Source organism: Pelodiscus sinensis, chromosome 2 (assembly GCF_052426305.1).
Source record: "Pelodiscus sinensis isolate ZL-2025 chromosome 2, ASM5242630v1, whole genome shotgun sequence".
NCBI classification, from domain to species: Eukaryota; Metazoa; Chordata; order Testudines; family Trionychidae; genus Pelodiscus; species Pelodiscus sinensis.
The window spans coordinates 32,763,879-32,784,974 of record NC_143053.1 but is presented as its reverse complement, the minus strand read 5'-3'; the positions used below and the strand labels follow the sequence as shown (position 1 = coordinate 32,784,974).

Sequence of the window (21,096 nt, the reverse complement as noted above, 5' to 3'; positions counted from 1 at the left end):
CTCCAAGTGCAAAGGACACTTCTTTGACCTGCCTTCCCTAATATAAACATAGAACAGGATGTACATTTTAAGAGAAGCCAAACAAAATAGTCAGTGCAACCCAGGGTTTCTTGATTAACGTCAATGGGATTGTTCCAATTAACCGTGTTATGCAATTAAGAGCAGAATTTCACCCACCAACTAAGGATTTAACCCATTTTTTTTAAAAAGTGGAAAGCCTCTATGCCTCCCTGCTAGAAAAGGCATCAGAGACAGTTGCACTGTAGGCAGAGGCTTAGTAATAGTGACCATGAAATTAGACCCAGAGTCAGATTTGAGTACAGTCACGTTACTTTCATGGTATTTGCATCTGCTCTGTCATAGACATAGCTAAAGCTTGTGGATTGGAACATGGTGCTATTGCTTCCTTGGCAGTGGCACAGATTCCAGAATTACTAGCACCAGCTGCAGTCTATACATTCTGTTCCTTACCATGTTGAAGGAATATAAGTGTTATGGAGTAGGACACAGATAAATCCACACCCATGCTAACAGTATTTCTTAAACTGGTTCCTGCAGATCCCCAGGTAACTCCACGGGGTCTGCAGCTCTCACTAAACAGCTCCTCCTCCTCCCAGGGCTCAGGCAGGCTCCCTCCCTTCCCTGGTTCTGTGTGCCTCCCAGAAGCAGCTGCCAGGACCCTACAGCCCCAAGGAACATTGGTGGCCAGGGAGGCTCCACATGCTGTCATTACCTGAGTGCAGGCTCTGCAGCTGCCCAAGGACAGGAACTGAAACTGTGGGAGGAGCAGGGGCTAGAGCATGAATGGGCAAACTATGGCCCCTGGGCTGTGTCCACTTGGTCCTCACTGCTGGGTGACAGTGTTTGGGGGCTTGCCCCACTCCAGTTGGAGAGCAGGGTTGGGGGCTTGTCCATTCCACATGGCTCCTGGAAGCAGGGGCCACCAGAGGGCTCCACATGCTGCTTCAACCCCATGCGCCAACTCTATAGACCAGTTAGTTCAACTTCTGGGCCAGGGAAGATAGTGGAACAAATAATTAAGGAAATCCTCTGCAAACACTTGGAAGGTGGCAAGGTGATACGGAACAGCCAGCATGGATTTGTAAAGAACAAATCATGTCAAACCAATCTGATAGCTTTCTTTGATAGGATAAAGAGTCTTGTGGATAAGGGAGAAGTGGTGGATGTGGTTTACCTAGGCTTTAGTAAGATATTAGATACGGTCTCGCACGATATTCTTATCAATAAACTAGGCAAATACAACTTAGATGGGGCTACTATAAGGTGGGTGCATAACTGGCTGGATAACCGTACTCAGAGAGTAGTTATTAATGGTTCACAATCCTGCTAGAAAGGTATAACAAGTGGGGTTCTGCAGGGTCTGTTTTGGGACCAGCTCTGTTCAATATGTTCATCAATGATTTAGATATTGGCATAGAAAGTATGCTTATAAAGTTTGCAGATGATACCAAGCTGGGAGGGGTTGCGACTGCTCTGGAGGATAGGGTCATAATTCAAAATGATCTGGACAAATTGGAGAAATGGTCTGAGGTAAACAGAATGAAGTTTAATAAAGACAAATGCAAAGTACTCCACTTAGGAAAGAACAATCAATTTAACATATACAGAATGGGAAGCGACTGTCTAGGAAGGAGTACGACAGAAAGGGATCTAGGGGTTATAGTGGACCACAAGCTGAATATGAGCCAGCAGTGTAATGCTGTTGCAAAAAAAAGCAAACATGATTCTGGGATGCATTAACAGTATGTTGTGAGCAAGACACGAGAAGTCATTCTTCCGCTCTACTCTGCACTGGTTAGGCCTCAGTTGGAGTACTGTGTCCAATTCTGGGCACTGCATTTCAAGAAAGATGTAGAGAAATTGGAGGGGGTCCAGAGAAGAGCAACAAGAATGATTAAAGGTCTTGAGAACATGACCTATGAAGGAAGGCTGAAAGAATTGGGTTTGTTAGTTTAGAAAAGAGAAGATTCAGGGGGAACATGATAGCAGTTTTCAGGTATCTAAAAGGGTGTCACAAGGAGGAGGGAGAAAACTTGTTCATCTTGGCCTCTGAGGATAGAACAAGAAGCAATGGGCTTAAAGTGCAGCAAGGGAGATTTAGGTTGGACATTAGGAAAAACTTCCTAACTGTCAGCGTAGTCAAACACTGGAATATATTGCCCAGGGAGGTTGTGGAATCTCTATCTCTGGAGCTATTTAAGAGTAGGTTAGATAAATGTCTATCAGGGATGGTCTAGACAGTATTTGGTCCTGCCATGAGGGCAGGGGACTGGACTCGATGACCTCTCGAGGTCCCTTCCAGTCCTAGTATTCTATGATTAGCCAGGAACTGCTGATGATGAGAGCTACAGGGGCAGTGTCTGCGAAGAGGCTGTGTGTAGATTTGCCTGGCTGCACCTCTATGGAGGAACTTGAGGGGGAACATTGTTGCTGCTTCTGGCAGCTGCTTGAGGTAAGCACTGCCTGGAGTCTGCACCTCTGACATCCCCCATGCTCCCATTTCCTGCCATGGCCCTGATCTCCCTCCTTCCTTCCAAAACCTTTGATAAAAGCCCAGAACACTCTCCTATGCACCAAATCCCTCATTTCTGCTCACTCCAAGGCCTGTATGCCCAGCCAGAGCCCACACTCCCACCTGCATCTCAATCCCAATTTTGCGAACATTCAGGCCTGCTATACAATTTCCCTCAGGCCAAATGTGACACTAAGGACAAAAAGCTGACAAACCTCAGGGCTAGAGACAGAGCTAGTCTGGGGGTACAGAGGGAATGAGAGCAAAGATGGGCTGGGGCTGGGTCCAGGTTGAGGAGCAGAGCTGGGTCCAGGACTGGGACTGGGGCCAGGAGTCAGAGTTTTTGACCAAGAATGGGAGGTCTTTTGATTGGGATGCCCGACATCTCTTTTCCAGCACAGGAGAGAAAATGAGGCCCAGAATGGAAACAGACATGACTAATTCCAGGTCCCAGAATGGTACACTGCAGCCTTAAACAGCGTTTTAGAGTGTGCTGTACAGTGTGTAAAACTTAAATCATTGGTGATTGCATGAGTGAGAACACACTGATGTTGCAATCTTTGTACAAAGATAGCAGGTTGCATTTGTGATGTGTGAGGCTGTTATATATAGGTCTCATAACTTGTAAATTTAGATTTTGGGTGATAATTTCCCCTGCATATTATATATTTCACTAAACAAAAAGCTACTAAACCCCAATGAATTAAGCCTTAAAATGAAAACTCTTTACCATTTTCTCCATGAATCCATTTGTGCTTTAAAACAGACTACCACTGTTGATGTTAACTCCACAAGGAAATTTTTTTCATCTTGATAACATCTTTCAAGGAAATGCATTTTATTCCCAGTTGTTCACGGACTATTTATGTACCCAGAATTCTAAAGACTACCAGAATTACAAAATTGTATAGAAGTTGGAAAGTGGAATTTCACTTACTCAGTAATGGAAGATGTTTCAATCAAACTGAGAGTAAATATAATACAGATATTACTAGAATGCTAATAATTTGACTAGGAATGATTTCCCAGTGGTATCACATGAGTGGACATTCATTTGCAGTGAAACTTGACTTTAGGTTACAACAAGCACTAAGGGCCAAACTGCCCTACCAACGGTTCAGAAATCTTAATTAAAATCAAACTGCTTGAAGGTGCTTGCAGTGTATACTGACATACTGTCCTGCCAGTGCTTCCTTGCAGAACTGATTGAAAAGCCCATTTGGTTTCTCCCTCTCCCACTCCACAAAATTCAAATGAGAAATTATCATTTGAAAATTTTGCAACATAACACATTACATGTTTTTTTGTTTTTTTTGAAAATTAATTTTTTTATTTTTGTTTTTTCCCTTTCACTCTCCTTCCCCCTCCAACCATAAGAAATACATAACCTGGTGTGGAAGTACTTACAATTGCCCATATGTTTTGCTGCATTGGGGCCTAAGTTAATATTTCCAAGTAGTATTTATGTTTGTCTAATTTATTTGATATATTAAGATTGTGTCTTTACCTGGACTATATTTAGGGTTTTTGTAATTTGGGGTTTATTAATGTAATCTTTGGGGGTTATTTTTAGCAAATTTTGACTTTTTATGTAGCTGTCTAAAAATTAGTTTTTTTCAGTGCCTTCTTTCTTTCCCTTTGTATATATTGTAATGAGTAATATATATATATATATATAGTATGCATATTATAGAATTATTCACTACAGTAGCATATACTGTAATGAGTAATCCCTTTCTAATGTTCCCTAATGTAATTTGAAACTTAGCATTTTTTCAAACAGAATTACATTAAAGTGTACTAAGGAACCTTTAGTGCATATCAGAGAGGTCTTACCAATTAACAACACATTAGTGCTCTTTAGTAATCACACCAGAAGTAGTCAAGGAATTCAATATAAGAAACCATTGCCAGATTTCATTTAGGGTGTTTTATTAGTGTTTATCAGTTAAAACTGCAAATCACATGCCCTAATTATGTTTCTGGTATAGTAAAGGTATAATATGATTTACAGAAAACTGAAACTGACGCATGGGAGCTATAGGACTGGGACTCATCATTTACATTCATAAAAATTGGGAAGCGTTGTGTTACATGTTTCCAGTTCACTTTTCTTTCTAGGTGCTACTGTTCAGTATCTTGGGTACTGAGTGAGGCCAATAGCTTCACTGAGTCCCTGGGCAAGAAGGTGGTGGCCCAGCTCTGTGCTCCTGGAAGGGACAGGGCTTTATGCAGGAGGGGTAGGGCTGGGACTAGCCTCCCAAAGGTGGCCCTTAGTGCCATATGGAGCAGGCTGCATGGCACTTCAGCAGCTATTTAAAGAACCTGCCACAGCAGTGGTGGTAGTAGTGGCTGGGAGCTCTGGGCCCTTTTGTATTGCCAGGCCCCAGGGCAGTTGCCCTCTTTGTCCCCCTTACCCTTGTCAGTGGTCCAGTTTGTCTGATAATGCCTTAGATATCTGTAGGGTCATTCCCTGTTTCGGAATTGTGATGCTACCTGAGCCCAGTTGCTGAGAGTTTTTGTCTCAACGAGTATGCAGATGTAAAGCGCCATATATAAAAGCATGCTGCTCTTTTCTGCAAGACAAATAAATAAAATTAATATTGTCAAAAGTATAAGAAATAGAGTTATGTGAATAGCTTATTTTTTGGTCTGTTAAAAATTCTGAAAAATAAAAAATGGGTTAACCAGAAAGTAATTTAAAAAAAAATTGAAAAGTTTTTTAATTGAAAAGTTTAAAAAAAAAAGAATTTAGGATCAAATGAAATATTTTGTTTAACTCAAAATGACACATTTCATTTAGATTTTAAGCGTTGTCAGATTTTTAAAAATAATATTGACGGTAATTTTGAAATGCAGTCATAAAATGTCAATTTTTTTCAGTAAACATAAAACAGTATTTTAACTTTTTTTGGATTTTTTTTAAGATGAATAATTATATGAAAACAACACAAATTCATGAAACATTTTGGAGTTCCTGAATCTGCATTTTTCACCAAAAATGTTTCAGATGAAAACTTTCTCCTAGCTCTAATAATCAATTTTTTTCCTGTTTACTCCAAGTATAACTTGGAAATTTCTAATAGTCAAAGACTATAGATAAGACACTATAGATAAGGTGCATAATTATAGAAAGATCTAGCTTCTATTGGTATGAGATTAGTATGAGATCAAGGACAATTCATTATATTAATTCATTCATTCTTGATGTTTATACCAGCTTTGTATAATTAGTTGTGTGACCTTGTGGTAATATAACTTTAAAAATTATCTATTATTAATCCAGGAATAGAATAATCTTCAGTTTTTCTATCCAAATGTGCATAGATTGATTTTCTTATGAAAGAGATTGTTAGAAAAAGTTTAAAAGAGGGTATTTAATTAGGATTCTTCCAGTAGGATCCTTAATGCCTACAATGAGCGGAGCCCTTCACGAATGCAAGTATCCAGGGTGTGGATCAGACTGCAGTTCAAATTCCCAGTTTGCCCTTTGTCAAATTCTATTTTTAATTTAATCTACAGCTTTGAGTGTATCTTTAAAAAATGTTCTTTTTATTCAATTCCGATTTTTCAGAGCAGTCTTTTGTATGACCCAAGTATGCTTATCATTCTCAATAACCCCAGGAGAAGCTATCGTCCTTCCCATTTTCTAGCTCATACTGACATCTGGTGGGGTGTTTTAGAGGGATGTAAATGAAGCACTTCGAAAGTGCAAATGAAGCCGGGATTTTGAAGTTTACAGGATCTTTCGAAAAAGCACCCCGTTTTCGAAAGAACTGCGTCTAGACTGTGGTTTCAATTTTGAAATAGGGCTTTTTCGATAGTGTCGTTACGTGATTATGCAAATGAAGCATGGGATATTTAAATCCCGGCTTCATTTGCATTATCGAAGTGCTTCATTTACATCCTTCTGCCGACAGAGGGATGTGGTCTAGACACACCCATGGTGTCCTGCTCTAGAAAGAACAAAATACTCCTATGAAGTTCTAGGGAAGAAGAGACCTCACCATTCTCTCCTCCTGACACTGCTACTTTCTTTTGCCTGCACCCTCTGTACCTCACCCCCATGTCCCAGCCCAGAGCCCCTGCCCACATATTGAACCCCATTGTCCCCTTCCCACAGCATGCACTCCAAATCACCATTTCTGGGCCCACCCCAGAGCTCACATTCCCAAGCAAAGCCTTCATCCCCCTTCACCCTCATCCCTGCGGCCCCACCCTGGAGCCTGCATTCTAGTCAAAAGATATAATTATGCTGGGTCATGGGCATCAACTGGGGTTGTGAAGATAAAAGTGTGAAAGCTACTGATCTAGACTATTTTTTACACCTGCACTAGGGGGCTAGCTGTGTTTGTATTCTACAGGCTGACAGAAGGAGTGTTCACTATGGATCTACCCTGGATTATCACTGCTGCTGCTTGGGGCTGGTTTAATAACACAAAGGGTTCAAAACAATCACCAGGGTCATAAAATAAAGTCCCTCCCCACAACACAAAAGTTTGTTTTTAGCTCTGGCATCTTGCATCAGAACTAGAGCTCTTCTTTTGTCCCGTGTGTTGACGCAACCAGTCCTCCCAGCTCTTCCTCCCAGAGCTCAGTCTTCTAACTTTAGCCTCGAGGTCCAAACTCAATCATAGCTTCCCACCAGCATCTCCTGCTCACTGGCCTCCAGTGTCAAGGTCTTTCCCGCAGAAATGTTTCTCACTCCCTGGCATTTCCTTTCTCTCTGTCAACCAGTTCTGTGTGTTCCCAATTCCGCTCTCAGTGAAACTGCCAGAAAACCCCTTTTAGCTCAGGTGCAGCCTCCCTCTCCCTTAAAAGGCCCAGCTCTGGCACAGGAGAGCTGGACTGACTTTAATCACAGGAAATGTCCATCCTGTGATACTCCTCAAAAGACAGGAGAGAAGAGGGTAGTTTCAAGGGCCATCGCCATAGTCCTTTCTCTAGCAGCTCTTAGTGCTAGTGCCCTGTGGGCAATACACACTGCACCCTAGATGCTGGTACTACAATGACCGTAGGCTAGTGCAGTGGTTCAGTACAGATCAGGGACTTTTCTTCAAATCCTTTTATTTGCTAAAACGTGTCGGCTCATCATAATCAAAGTTGTTCATGAAACAAGGTTGACTTTGAAATCCAACATTTTCAGATTTTTTTTTAATTGTTGAAACATCCTATCTGGATATTTTCAGGCTAAACAAGTCTGGGTTTTCTAGTTAAAACAACTTTTCATTTTGAACATTTGGTCAATTTCAACTTTAAAATTTCTAAAAGGATTCAAAGGTTATAATCGAAAAGAAACATCCAGCATTGTCAACATGAAACATTTTGAATGACTTGAACTGATTTTTTAAATTTTCATTCTGAGCACAGCACTAGCTCACAATACTGGAGTGTATAAAATGTGTTACTGAGAGACTTAAAATTGACTAGAACACTGGGTTACCTTTTGCTATGAGTGTTGCTTGCACTGTTAATCAGCACTGGCACCTTTGTGATCTAGATGGGGAAAAACTGTTTTAATGCATGGGCTGATAATCAACTGGCATGTGGAAAGGAAAGCTGCCACCTTGTGTGGAAAAGTGAGACTGCATCAAAGCAGGTTAAACCTGAAAGTTTTTTTTTAAACATTATCATATCTATAGTTAGTACAAAGAAGTTGGTTCATTTTTTTCTTTGACTAAATGTTTTTTTTTTGTTTTTCAATAATGCAAAAGTTTACATAAAGGACTTTTTAACATTCCAAAATACAGGCAGTCCCCGGGTTACGTACAAGATAGGGACTGTAGGTTTGTTTTTAAGTTGAATTTGTACGTAAGTCAGGTACCCCAGGTGTCCTCGATTCAGCCGCTGCTGAAACTGACCAGTGGCTGACTACAGGAAGCCCGAGGCAGAGCTCCTTTGCCCCCGGCTTCCTGGAATCAGCCGCTGATCAGTTTCAGCAGCAGCTGACTTGGGGACACCTGGGGTAGAGCAGCTGGGGTGCTACCAGGTTGGTCCCCGCAGCGCCGAGGTGCGGCACTGCAGGGACCAACCCGGCAGCGTCCAAGCTGCTCTTTCCCAGGTGTCCAGATTCAGCCGCTGTTGAAACTAACCAGCAGCGGCTGAATCGGACACGCCTGGGGTAGAGCAGCTGGAGTGCTGCTGAGTTGGTTTGGTAGCGCCGACCTTTGGCACGGCGGGATCAACCCGGCAGCACTCCAGCTGCTCTTGGGGACGGCTGGGGCAGAGCAGCTGGGTGCTGGGTTGGTCTAGTAGCGCCGCACCTCGGCGCTGTGGGACCAACCCGGCAGCCCCCCAGATGCTCTACCCCAGGCGTTGGCGAGAAAAGCCTGGTCTGCTGGGGGGGGGGGGCGCACTAGCTGCGCCCCCCCCCGCCAGCAGACCAGGGAGATGCGGAGTGGCTTTTCTCGCTGCGGAGGACGCGGGCAGCGGGACCGCGGTGCGTCCCGGCAGTCCCGCCGCCCATGTCCTCCGTGGCTTCTCCCTGGTCTTCTGGGGGGCCCCCCCCAGCAGACTAGGGAGACATGGAGCAGCTTTTGTCGCCGCGGAGGACAGGGGCCGTGGGGCCGCGGCGCGTCTGGGCGGTCCCACCGCCCGTGTCCTCCGCGGCGAGAAAAGCCCCGTTCGTAAGTAGGGATCCGACGTAAGTCGGATCCACATAACTCGGGGACTGCCTGTAACTATTTTGGCTTGCGAACAGGTGAGTGCTAACAGGGAGTTTTGAGAGGGAGTTCTCCAGGTGAAGGAGAAGCAGATACAGGACTCTTGAGGGAAGTGTGTTTTGTTATTGGGGCTTTCTTACTGTGTGCTGAGCTTGTGTTTGTTTGGTGTGTGGTGGTGTTGGGTTTTTTTTTTTCCCCTGTTTGAGTGAGGCTTTAGAGAGGGAGTTCTCCAGGTGTCGCAGAGAGGGCTTTGGTTTCTTTGACCATGGGACTCTGTTCTGGGCGCAAGGATTGTTAGGAAGAGATGGGATCCACCTAACAGAGAGAGGAAGGAGCATCTTTGCGGGCAGGCTCGCAAACCTAGTGAGGAGGGCTTTAAACTAGGTTCGTCAGGGGACGGTGACCAAAACCCTGAGGGGAGTGGGAAAGTCGGATACCGGGAAGAAATGCAGAGAGGAAGGGGCAAGAAAGGAGGACCCATGTTTTGAATGGAGAAGATAGGACGATCAACTGGTTACCTGAAGTGTTTGTACACTAATGCGAGAAGCCTGGGCAACAAACAGGAAGAACTGGAGGCCCTGGCCCAGACCAAGAAATATGATTTAATTGGGATAACAGAGACTTGGTGGGAGACTTGGTAGCTGAGGCTTTCTTCGGACAACTGAGTGAAGCTTCCAGATCGCAGGCCCTGGTTCTCATGGGGGATTTTAATCACCCTGACATCTGCTGGGAAACCTATATGGCAGTACACAGGCAATCCAGGAAGTTTTTGGAGAATGTTGGGGATAACTTCTTGACACAGGTGCTGAAGGATCCGACCAGGGGCCGTGCGCAGCTTGACCTTCTGCTCACAAACAGGGGGGAACTAATAGGGGAAGTGGAGGTGGGTGACAACCTGGGAAGCAGTGATCATGAGATGGTAGATTTCAGGATCCTGACCAAAGGAAGAAAAGAGAGTAGTAAAATACACATCTTGGACTTCAAAAAAGCAGATTTTGACTCCCTCCAAGATCTGATGGGCAGAATCCCCTGGGATGTTAACATGAAGGGGAAAGGAGTCCAGGACAGCTGGCAGTATTTTAAAGAAGCCTTATTGAAGGCACAGAAAGAAACCATCCCGACGCGTAGCAAGAGAGGCAAACATGGTAGGAGACCGGACTGGCTTATAGGGGAAATCCTTGGTGAACTTAAGCACAAAAAGGAAGCTTACAAAGAGTGGAAACTTGGACAAATGACCAGGGAGGAGTTTAAAGGTATAGCTTGAGAATGCCGAGGGGTTATCAGGAAGGCGAAAGCGCAAATGGAATTGTGACTGGCTAAGGATGTGAAGGATAACAAGAAAGGTTTCTACAGGCATGTTAACAAGAAGAAGGTGATCAGAGAGGGTGTGCGGCCCCTAATGGATGAAGGAGGTAACCTAGTGACAGATGATGTGGGGAAAGCTGAAGTACTCAATGCTTTCTTTGCCTCTGTATTCACGGACAAGGTTGGCTCCTGGACTTCTGCGCCAAGTGACGCAAGATGGGATGAAGATGGACAGCCCGTGGTGGGTAAAGACCAGGTTAGGAACTATTTAGAAAAGCTAAACGTACATAAATCCATGAGTCCGGACTTAGTGCATCCGAGGGTACTGAGGGAGTTGGCAAATGTCATTGTGGAGCCTTTGGCTATTATCTTTGAAAAGTCGTGGAGATTGGGAGAAATCCCGGATGACTGGAAAAAGGCAAATGTAGTGCCCATCTTCAAAAAAGGGAAGAAGAATGATCCAGGGAATTATAGCCCGGTCAGTCTTACCTCCGTTCCTGGAAAAATCATGGAAGGGATCCTTAAGGAATCCATATTGAGGCACTTGGATGAGAGGAAAGTGATTAGGAATAGTCAGCATGGATTCACAAAGGGCAAGTCGTGCCTGACCAATCTGATTAGCTTCTATGATGAGGTAACTGGCTCAGTGGACATGGGGAAGTCAGTGGATGTTATATACCTTGACTTTAGCAAGGCTTTTGATACGGTCTCCCACAATATTCTTGCCAGCAAGTTAAGGGATTGTGGATTGGATAAATGGACGGTAAGATGGATAGAAAGATGGCTAGAAGGCCGGACCCAGCGGGTAGTGATCAATGGCTCGATGTCAGGATGGCGGTCGGTTTCTAGCGGAATGCCCCAAGGTTTGGTTCTAGGACCGGTTTTGTTCCGTATCTTTATTAATGATCTGAGGGGATGAATTGCACCCTCAGCAAGGTTTTGTTCAATATCTTTATTAATGACCTGGATGAGGGGATGAATTGCACCCTCAGCAAGTTTGCGGTTGACACTAAGCTGGGGGGAGAGGTAGATACGCTTAAGGGCAGAGATAGGGTACAGAATGACTTAGACAAATTGGAGGATTGGGCCACAAGAAATCTTATGAGGTTCAACAAGGACAAGTGTAGAGTCCTGCACTTGGGACGGAAGAATCCCAAGCATAGTTACAAGCTGGGGACAACCGGTTAAGTAGTAGTTCTGCAGAAAAGGACCTGGGGGTTACAGTGGATGAGAAGCTGGATATGAGTCAACAGTGTGCCCTTGTAGCCAAGAAGGCTAATGGCATATTAGGTTGCATTAAGAGGAGCATTGCCAGCAGATCCAGAGATGTCATTATTCCCCTTTATTTGGCTTTGGTGAGGCCACATCTGGAGTATTGTGTCCAGTTCTGGGCCCCCCACTACAAAAAGGATGTGGACGCATTGGAGAGGGTCCAGTGGAGGGCAACCAAAATGATTAGGGGGCTGGAGCATATGACTTATGAGGAGAGGCAGAGGGACTTGGGTCTGTTTAGTCTGCAGAAGCGAAGAGTGAGGGGGGATTTGATAGCAGCCTTCAACTTCCTGAAGGGAGGTTCCAAAGAGGATGGAGAGAGGCTGTTCTCAGTAGTGACAGATGGCAGAACAAGGAGCAATGGTCTCAAGTTGTGGTGGGAGAGGTCCAGGTTGGATATTAGGAAAAACTATTTCACTAGGAGGGTGGTGAAGCACTAGAATGGGTTACCTAGGGAAGTAGTGGAGTCTCCATCCTTGGAGGTGTTTAAGTCTCGGCTTGACAAAGCCCTGGCCGGGTTGATTTAGTTGGAATTGGTCCTGCCTAGAGCAGGGGGCTGGACTTGATGACCTTCTGAGGTCTCTTCCAGTTCTATGATTCTATGATCTATTTTTTATCAGTGTTGGTTAAAATATTCATATATTCACTGAGGTTATAAATGGCATGCTAATAATATATAGCATGTACATAGCACAGAACACTTTACAAAGCTTAACTAATGAATGGATAGGTCTAATGTCAACTTCTCCACACCACAGCAAGATTTTTTATTAGAGCTCTGTTTATTTTCTTCCTTTGGTCAATTTTTGTTCTGTTTCAGAGTGAGAATTGGAATATCTGACCTCTTACATTCTCTGGAATTTTTCAAGTATTGTAAGATTGCTACTGTAAGTAAAGAATCAAATATATAGTGTATGTAAAGTTAGTTCAGAATGTTTCATATAGCTGCAGACATAAAGGCAGATAGAGATTTCTTTCTTTCCAGTAAGTTACATGAGTGAATGGACCTATCACAAAAACCTGTCTATTGAGAAATGACTGAAACAACTAAATTCATATAATATAATTTACCATTCCATAAGCTAATCTGATATTGAAGGACATCCTAAATCAGTGGTTTTCAACCTTTTTTTCATTTGCAGATCCCTAACAATTTTCAGAGATGTGGACCCCTTAGAAATCTTAGACATAGTATGCAGACCCCCCCTAGGAGTTTTTGTGGACCACTGGCTTGGAAACCAGTGTTCTATGGTAACAATAACTCCACCCCTTGCTCTAAGGCCCCATTGCACCCAGCATCTTCCTGTCTGCTCTGCCCCACCTCTTCCTGTCCCTCTTCGCCTTTCTCCATGCTTGTTCCATGCCCTCTTCCCAGAACTTCCTGTGTGCCACTGAACAGCTGATTTCAGTGGGTGGTTGAGAGGGAGGGGGAAGAGCTGATTGGCAGTTGATGCTGTATACTATTTATTTCCTGTGGATGATCCAGCCCCAGAACTTCCAGGGAGTCAGTAGAGTTGCCAGATGTTTCAGAAAAAATACAGAGGAAAAAAAGGACCCCGAGAGTTGTTAAGCAAAAAAACCAACCAACCAAACAAACAAAAAAAAAACTCCCACCCAAGCCAAAAGCAAACAAACAGCATGGCCCCTTTAAGAAATGTGTGGTGAGGCTTTTTATCCCTAACAAGCTGCCAGCGGCCACCCGCTATCTTGCTTTCCTGCGTGGGGCCGGACAGGTCCCCTGTGGAACCCGGTAAGCACTAGGGTTGCCAGGCGGCCTCTGTATTGAGCCAGACAGTCCGGGATTTTCGCTTCCTGACCGGGAAAAAATCAGACAGTACCGGACATTTTAGGTATCTGGTATTTCCTGAATTTTACCGGACAGGAGGCGAAAACACCGAACTCCGGTTCAATACCGGGCACTTGGCAACCCTAGGAGTCAGTGCCTATAGTGTTGGTGATAGAACAGGGGCCCTTTGACTTTTGTCACTTGTTCAAAGTAAGCCATGGTAAATTGCACAGCAGGAGTTTGGTGGTTTGTCCAATTCCCTGTGGACATATCATGTCTGTCTCACCTCTCAGTCTGTCAGTGAAATGAAGTAAACTTTGGAATGCCTTGTTCCTGGACTAGTACAAATGGTCACAGCTGTTAGCTACTAAATTGTGCTGAGGAAGGGGTCCAGTTGGGGACAGGACTTGAAAAGTGACTGCATATCTAACCTGTTTATCACTTTCTGAAACCTAACATCTTTCTGGAAATCCCACCCTGACTGAGAATGATGCCAGAACTAAGGATGTTAAAATGCGATTATCTGGCTTATTGTATAGTAGATCTATTTCACTTATCTCACCTCTGCATGAACTGTCTGGAGTGCTGTGTGTGATAAGCCCCCAAAGGAAAGGGCCAGGGGAAAAACCAGACCACTGTTCTTTTCTCATTTATATTGTCAACAGACTTCAACCTTTTACCCTTCCCCCTTGCTGCTGCTAATAGTCAATGAACCAGAATGAAAAGAGGAGTCCTGATTCAGCCCACTGAATCTGGCACACTCCTGAGATCTAGTATTGTTCAGCCAACAACAGACAAGCACCTTTAAACCAGCCAGTGACATCTGAGAAAATGTAGCTTCCTACAATGGCCTCTCCTAGGAAGGGACTGCAGAGAGCCCTACAGCAAGGCCCTGATTGTGGAGTTTTGAGCATGGCTAAGAAAATAACAACATAAGAATGGCTATAGTGGGTCAGATCAAAGGTCTAGTTAGCCCAGTATCCAGTCTTCTGTCAGTGGCCAATGCCAGGTGCTTCAGAGGGAGTGAACAGAACAGGTAGCCATCAAGTGGTCTATCCTCTGTAGCCCCTCTCAGGCAAACAGAGGCTAGGGACACCATAAAAATAAATAAAAATGATGAAAAAAATGCATATCCCTTCAGCATTCACTAACAATCTGTCTGGACTAAACCCAGACATCAGAGATGGTTACTCAACACACATTAGTTGATGACTCAATGAATGCCTGCAAGAACAGGCAAACAATTCATAGGAGATATGCTAATTTCATTGTAAGGAAAGGCACACTAGTAGCAATGTAGACAGTGCTGTTTAGAGCAGCTATCTGGACTCTTAATAAATACAATTTTCTAGCTCTCCCTCCCCAGCCAGCCAGAGCAGAGGGGGAAGGCTTGGACAGTGCACCACTCCTACCTTTCCCTGGCTGGCCGCAGCATACTTACTTGGGGGACCATGGAGAGGTGCTTTTGCAACTCCCTCCTTCCCACCGCATATGGGTCTGGAAGATAATAAGGTGATACATACGAGCCAGTATGGATTTGTAAAGAACAAATCATGTCATACCAATCTCATAGCTTTCTTTGATAGGATATCCAGCCTTGTGGATAAGGGAGCAGCAATGGACTTGGTATACCTAGACTTTAGTAAGGCTTTTGACAGTCTCACATGACCTTCTTATCAACAAACTAGGGAAATGCAACCCAGATGGGGCTAGTATAAGGTGGGTGCATAACTGGCTGGATAACCATTCTCAGAGAATAGTTATTAATGGTTCTTACTCATGCTGAAAGGACATAACAAGTGGGGTTCCGCACGGGTCTGTTTTGGGACCGGTTCTGTTCAATATCTTCATCCATGATTTAGATGATGGCACAGAGTATGATTATTACGTTTGCAGATGATACCAAGCTGGGAGGCGTTACAGGTGCTTTGGAGGATAGGGTCAAAATTCAAAATGATGTGGACAAACTGGAGAAATGGTCTGAGGTAAACAGGATGAGGTTCAACATGGACAAATGCAAAGTAATCCACTTAGGAAGGAACAATCAGTTTCACACATACAGAATGAGAAGTCATTGTCTAGGAAGAATTACAGCTGAAAGGGACTTAGGGGTCATCGGTTAAACATGAGTCATAAGAACATAAGGGCCGTACTGGGTCAGACCAAAGGTCCATCTAGCACAGTATGTCTACCCACAGTGGCCAGCACCAGGTGCCCCAGAGAGGGTGGACCGAAGACAATGATCAAGCGATTTGTCTCCTGCCATCCCTCTCCAGCCTCTGACAAACAGAGGCCAAGGACACCATTTTATCCCCTGGCTAATAGCCTTTATGGACCTAACCTCCATGAATTTATCCAGCTTCTCTTTAAACTCTATTATAGTCCTAGCCTTCACAGCCTCCTCTGGCAAGGAGTTCCACAGGTTGACAACACGCTGTGTGAAGAAGAACTTCCTTTTATTAGTTTTAAACCTGCTACCCATTAATTTCATTTGGTGTCCTCTAGTTCTTCTATTATGGGAACTAATAAATAACTTTTCTTTATCAGCCCTCTCCACACCACTCATGATTTTATAGACCTCTATCATATCCCCCCTCAGTCTCCTCTTTTCTAAACTGAAAAGTCCCAGTCTCTTTAGCCTCTCCTCATATGGGACCCGTTCCAAACCCCTAATCATTTTAGTTGCCCTTTTCTGAACCCTTTCCAATGCCAAAATATCTTTTTTTGAGGTGAGGAGACCACATCTGTACACAGAATTCAGGATGTGGGCGTACCATAGTTTTATACAGGGGCAGTAAGATATTCTGTATCTTATTTTCTATCCCTTTCTTAATCATTCCTAGCATCCTATTTGCCTTTTTGACAACCACTGCACTCTGTGTGGAAGTTTTCAGAGAACTGTCCACGATAACTCCAAGATCTCTTTCCTGATTGTCGTAGCCAAATTAGCCCCCATCATACAGTACGTATAGTTGGGGTTATTTTTCCCGATATGCATTACTTTACACTTATCCACATTAAATTTCATTTGCCATTTTGTTGCCCAATCACTCAGTTTGGTGAGATCTTTTTGGAGTCCCTCACAGTCTGCTTCTGTCTTGACTATCCTAAACAGTTTGGTATCATCTGCAAACTTTACTACCTCTCTGCTTACCCCTTTCTCCAGATCATTTATGAATAAATTGAAAAGGATTGGTCCCAGGACAGACTCTTGGGGTACACCACTAGTTATCCCTCTCCAACCTGAAAATTTACCATTTATTCCTACCCTTTGTTTCCTGTCTTTTAACCAGTTTTCAATCCAAGAAAGGACCTTCCCTCTTATCCCATGGCCATGTAATTTACACAAGAGCCTTTGGTGAGGGACCTTGTCAAAGGCTTTCTGAAAATCCAAGTATACTATATCTACTGGGTGCCCCTTGTCCGCATGTTTGTTAACCCCTTCAAAGAACTCTAATAGATTAGTAAGACAGGATTTCCCTTTACAGAAACCATGTTGGCTTTTGTCCAACAAATTATGTTCTTCTACATGGTTCACAATTTTATTCTTTACTATTGTTTCGACTAATTTGCCCGGTACTGAAGTTAGACTTACCGGTCTGTAATTGCCAGGATCGCCTCTAGAGCCCTTTTTAAATATTGGTGTCACGTTGGCTACCTTCCAGTCATTAGGTACGGAAGCCGATTTAAAGGATAGGTTACAAACCACAGATAATAGCTCAGCAATTTCCCATTTAAGTTCTTTTAGAACCCTTGGATGAATGCCATCCGGTCCCGGAGATTTGTTAACATTAAGTTTTTTTATTTGTTCCAAAACCTCCTCTAATGACACTTGATTCCGGGAGAGTTCCTCAGATTCATCACCCACAAAGGATGGTGCAGATTCCGGAATCTCCCCAACGTCCTCAGCCGTGAAGACTGAAGCAAAGAAATCATTTAGTTTCTCCGCAATGGCTTTATTGTCCTTGATTGCTCCTTTTATAGCTCGATCATCTAGGGGACCCACAGGCTTTTTAGCAGGCTTCCTGCTTCTAATGTACTTAAAAAACACTTTATTTCTTTTTGAGTTTTTGGCTAGCTGTTCCTCAAAATCTTTTTTTGCTTTTCTTATTACATGTTTACACTTGATTTGACAGTGTTTATGAGGTAACAGTGTGATGCTGTTGCAAAAAAAAAGCAAACATGATTCTGGGATGCATTAACAGGAGTGTTGTGAGCAAGATGTGAGAAGTCATTCTTCTACTCTGCTCTGAACTGTTTAGACCTCAGTTGGAGTATTGTGTCCAGTTTTAGGCACCATTTTCTAGAATGATGTGGAGAAATTGGGGAAGGTCCAGAGAAGAGCCACAAAAATGATTAAAGGTCTAGAAAACATGAACTATGAGGCACGGCTAATGGAATTGGGCTTGTTTAGAAAAGAAAAGCCTGAGAGGGGACATGATAGCAATTTTCAAATATCTAAAAGAGTGTCACAAGGTGGAGAGAGAAAACTTGTTTTCCTTGGCCACTGATGATAGGAGAAGAAGCAATGGGTTTAAACTGCAGCAAGGGAGATTTATGTTGGACTTTAGGAAAAATTTCCTAACTGTCAGGATGGTCAAACACTGGAATAAATTGCTTAGGGTATGTCTACACTACAAAGTTAATTCGAACTAACGGATGTTAGTTGGAATTAACTTTCATAGGCGCTACACTAGCGCTCCGCTAGTTCGAACTTAATTTGAACTAGCGGAGCGCATAGTTCGAACTAGGAAAACCTCATTTTACGAGGATTAAGCCTAGTTTGAACTAGCTAATTCGAATTAAGGGGTGTGTAGCCCCTTTATTCGAAGTAGTGGGAGGCTAGCCCTCCCCAGGTTTCCCTGGTGGCCACTCTGGCCAACACCAGGGAAACTCTATTTTCTCCCTCCCGGCCCCGGACCGCTTAAAGGGGCACAGGCTGGCTATGGTGCCCATGCCAGGTGCAAGCTACCAGCACCCAGCCAGCAGACCCTGCACCTGGCACGGATTGAGCCACCCACCCGATGCCCCCCAGTCCTCCCCCTCTTCCCGGGACCAGGCTGGTGGCTCCCGGGAGCTTGCCCGGGACCACAAGAGGCGGGCACCCACCTGGGCTAGTGCAGACATCGTGGACCTTGTCCACGATCTCCGCACTAGGCACAGGAAAGTGGCCGGCTAGGGCAGGAGAGCTGCCAGCCTGGACACTCAGGAGCAGGTGTGCAAGAGAATCAAGGGGGTCCACTGAGACCCCCGACCCTGAGCTTACAATGGCCGTCCTGGGTCAGACCAAAGGTCCATCTAGCCCAGTAGCCTGTCTGCCAACAGCAGCCAACCCTAGGGACCCTGGAGGGGATGGACCGAAGACAGTGACCAAGCCATTTGTCTCGTGCCATCCCTCTCTAGCCTTCCACAAACCTTGGGCAGGGACACCACTCCTACCTCCTGGCTAATAGCAGTCCATGGACCCAACCTCCATCACTTTATCTCACTTCCCTTTAAACTGTGTTCTAGTTCTAGCCTTCACAGCCTCCTGCAGCAAGGACTTCCACAGGTTGACTATTTGCTTTGTGAAGAACAACTTTCTGTTACTAGTTTGAAGCCTGCTACCCATTCCTTTCCTTTGGTGTCCTCTAGTCCTTCTATTATGGGAAGTAATGAAGAACTTTTCTGTATGCACCCTCTCCACCCAACTCCTGCTTTTAGAGACCTCTATCCTGTCCTCCCTCCGTCTCCTCTTTTCTAAGCTGAAAAGTCCCAGTCTCTTTAGCCTCTCTTCATATGGGACCTGTTCCCAACCCCTGATCATTTTAGTTGCCCTCCCCTCTCCCAGCCTCTCTCTTCCCCTCTCCCACCTCCTTTTCCCAGTCTCCCCCAGTTTTGTTCAATAAAGAGAGATTCTATTTTTGAACACAATTGTCCTTTATTTTGTACATAAGAACAGGGGCTAGGGAAGGGTAAGTGGAAGGAGGTGAGGCAGGAATGGGGTACGCGCCCCGATGGGGAGGACTGGGCTGGCTCTGCGGGCTTCTGGGGGTGGAAGCTCTCCTGCAGCCCCCCAATTGCCTCCTCTCCCCAGATGGCAGCCTGCGGCAAGTGCAGCCGGTCTGATGGCCGAGTGCTGTGATGTGCCCAGTGTGGGTACTCCGGGCACTCCAAGCCAGGACTGCTTTGCAAGCGGGGAACCCCTGAGAACTGTCTGTCCGGGGGGGGTCGGGACCCTTTAAGCACAGCCCTCGGCTAGCCTGAGACAGCTTCTCCACGCTCTAAGTCCTCCTCTGATGCCCTGCCGGCACTGCTTCCGGCCATCCTTAAGCCCGGTTCAGGGTACACATAATGTGGACATGCTAGTTCGAATTAGCAAAACGCTAATTCGAGCTAGTTTTTTAGTCTGGATCCGTTAGTTAAGTTAGTTCAAATTAACGTTGTAGTGTAGACATACCCTTAGGGAGGCTGTGGAATCTCCATCACTGGAGATATTTAAAATTAGGTTAGGTTGACACCTGTCAGGGATGATTTAGAAAGTGGTTGGCCATGTTGTGAGGGTAGGGGAATGGACTTGATGACCTCTTGAGGTCCCTTCTAGTTCTATGATTCTACTTTGGGCAAGGTGGCTTGCTGGGATGCAATTTAGTAAATTGTTTTGGAAAAATTTAGATATGTATTCAGCACATAATATCAAATGGAGTTCCTAAGACAGTTCATAGTTTGATATAGATATGTCCCACTCTGGCATCCTAAGATTGTAGAGCTATTTCCTCCATCTCTTTCTGTAGCTGAATGTTCCAAATTTCTTTAAATATGCCGATAAATATAAAATATAATCTTGTTAATGGTGTATTGAAACAAGACAAATGTTTAATTTTGTACAGCTTTTATCTGTTGTGTTTGCAGAACTGGATCGCTTAAAATGAAAAAATATTTTAAGAGGTAAGTTGTGATATAATGTCTGGCATGTGTTTATACAAGCATGTTTTTAGTAGACCTAAAAATATCTACCATGCCACTAGGCAACTTTCTTTTCTGTGCCATATTAGATTCATGTACTTATCACAAGTGTTCCCTTTAAGATTGTCCATCGATGAATGGAGTGAGTTTTCTCTTGTGCACTATTACTGAGTTCATGTGTGCTTGTTCAGATGTGCCACTATGGCACCCAAGTTATAAACCTCTCCCCTTTCCTCTATGCTGCCATATCTCCCACCTTCCCACCGCTCCATCTGCTCCCCTGGTAACTGCTGCTGCCTCTCACCCTCCACTGCTGTGCTGGCTCCTACTCTTCTCACTTCCCTCAGCCCTCCTAGGACCACTCCCATTCCCCATCCTCTCTGACCCCTGCACCTTCCTTTCCTCCTTGTGCCCATCCCCATCCCCTCTCCTAACACCTCCCTCTACCCATCTGCTCTGCTTCTCTAGTGCCTGTCTCTGCCCGCCCTTCTGCTTCACCCCCACAATCACCCTGGAATCTGCACCTTCCCTTACCCTCTGCACCCTCCTGGTCCCTCCCCTTTCCCTCACGGCCCCTGCCTCCCTGGCCGCCT

General features: G+C 44.6%; 1 long non-coding RNA gene across 1 annotated transcript in view; it reads left to right on the top strand.

Annotated features, from left to right (window-relative positions):
- LOC142826965 (uncharacterized) overlaps window positions 1-20,608 on the top strand; it is a 29,500-nt gene extending 8,892 nt beyond the window's left edge. Inside the window, exon 3 of the long non-coding RNA XR_016348693.1 lies at window positions 20,450-20,608. This is a non-coding gene — a long non-coding RNA (uncharacterized LOC142826965). The remainder of the gene's footprint in view (window positions 1-20,449) is intronic.
- Window positions 20,609-21,096: the final 488 nt, after the last annotated feature.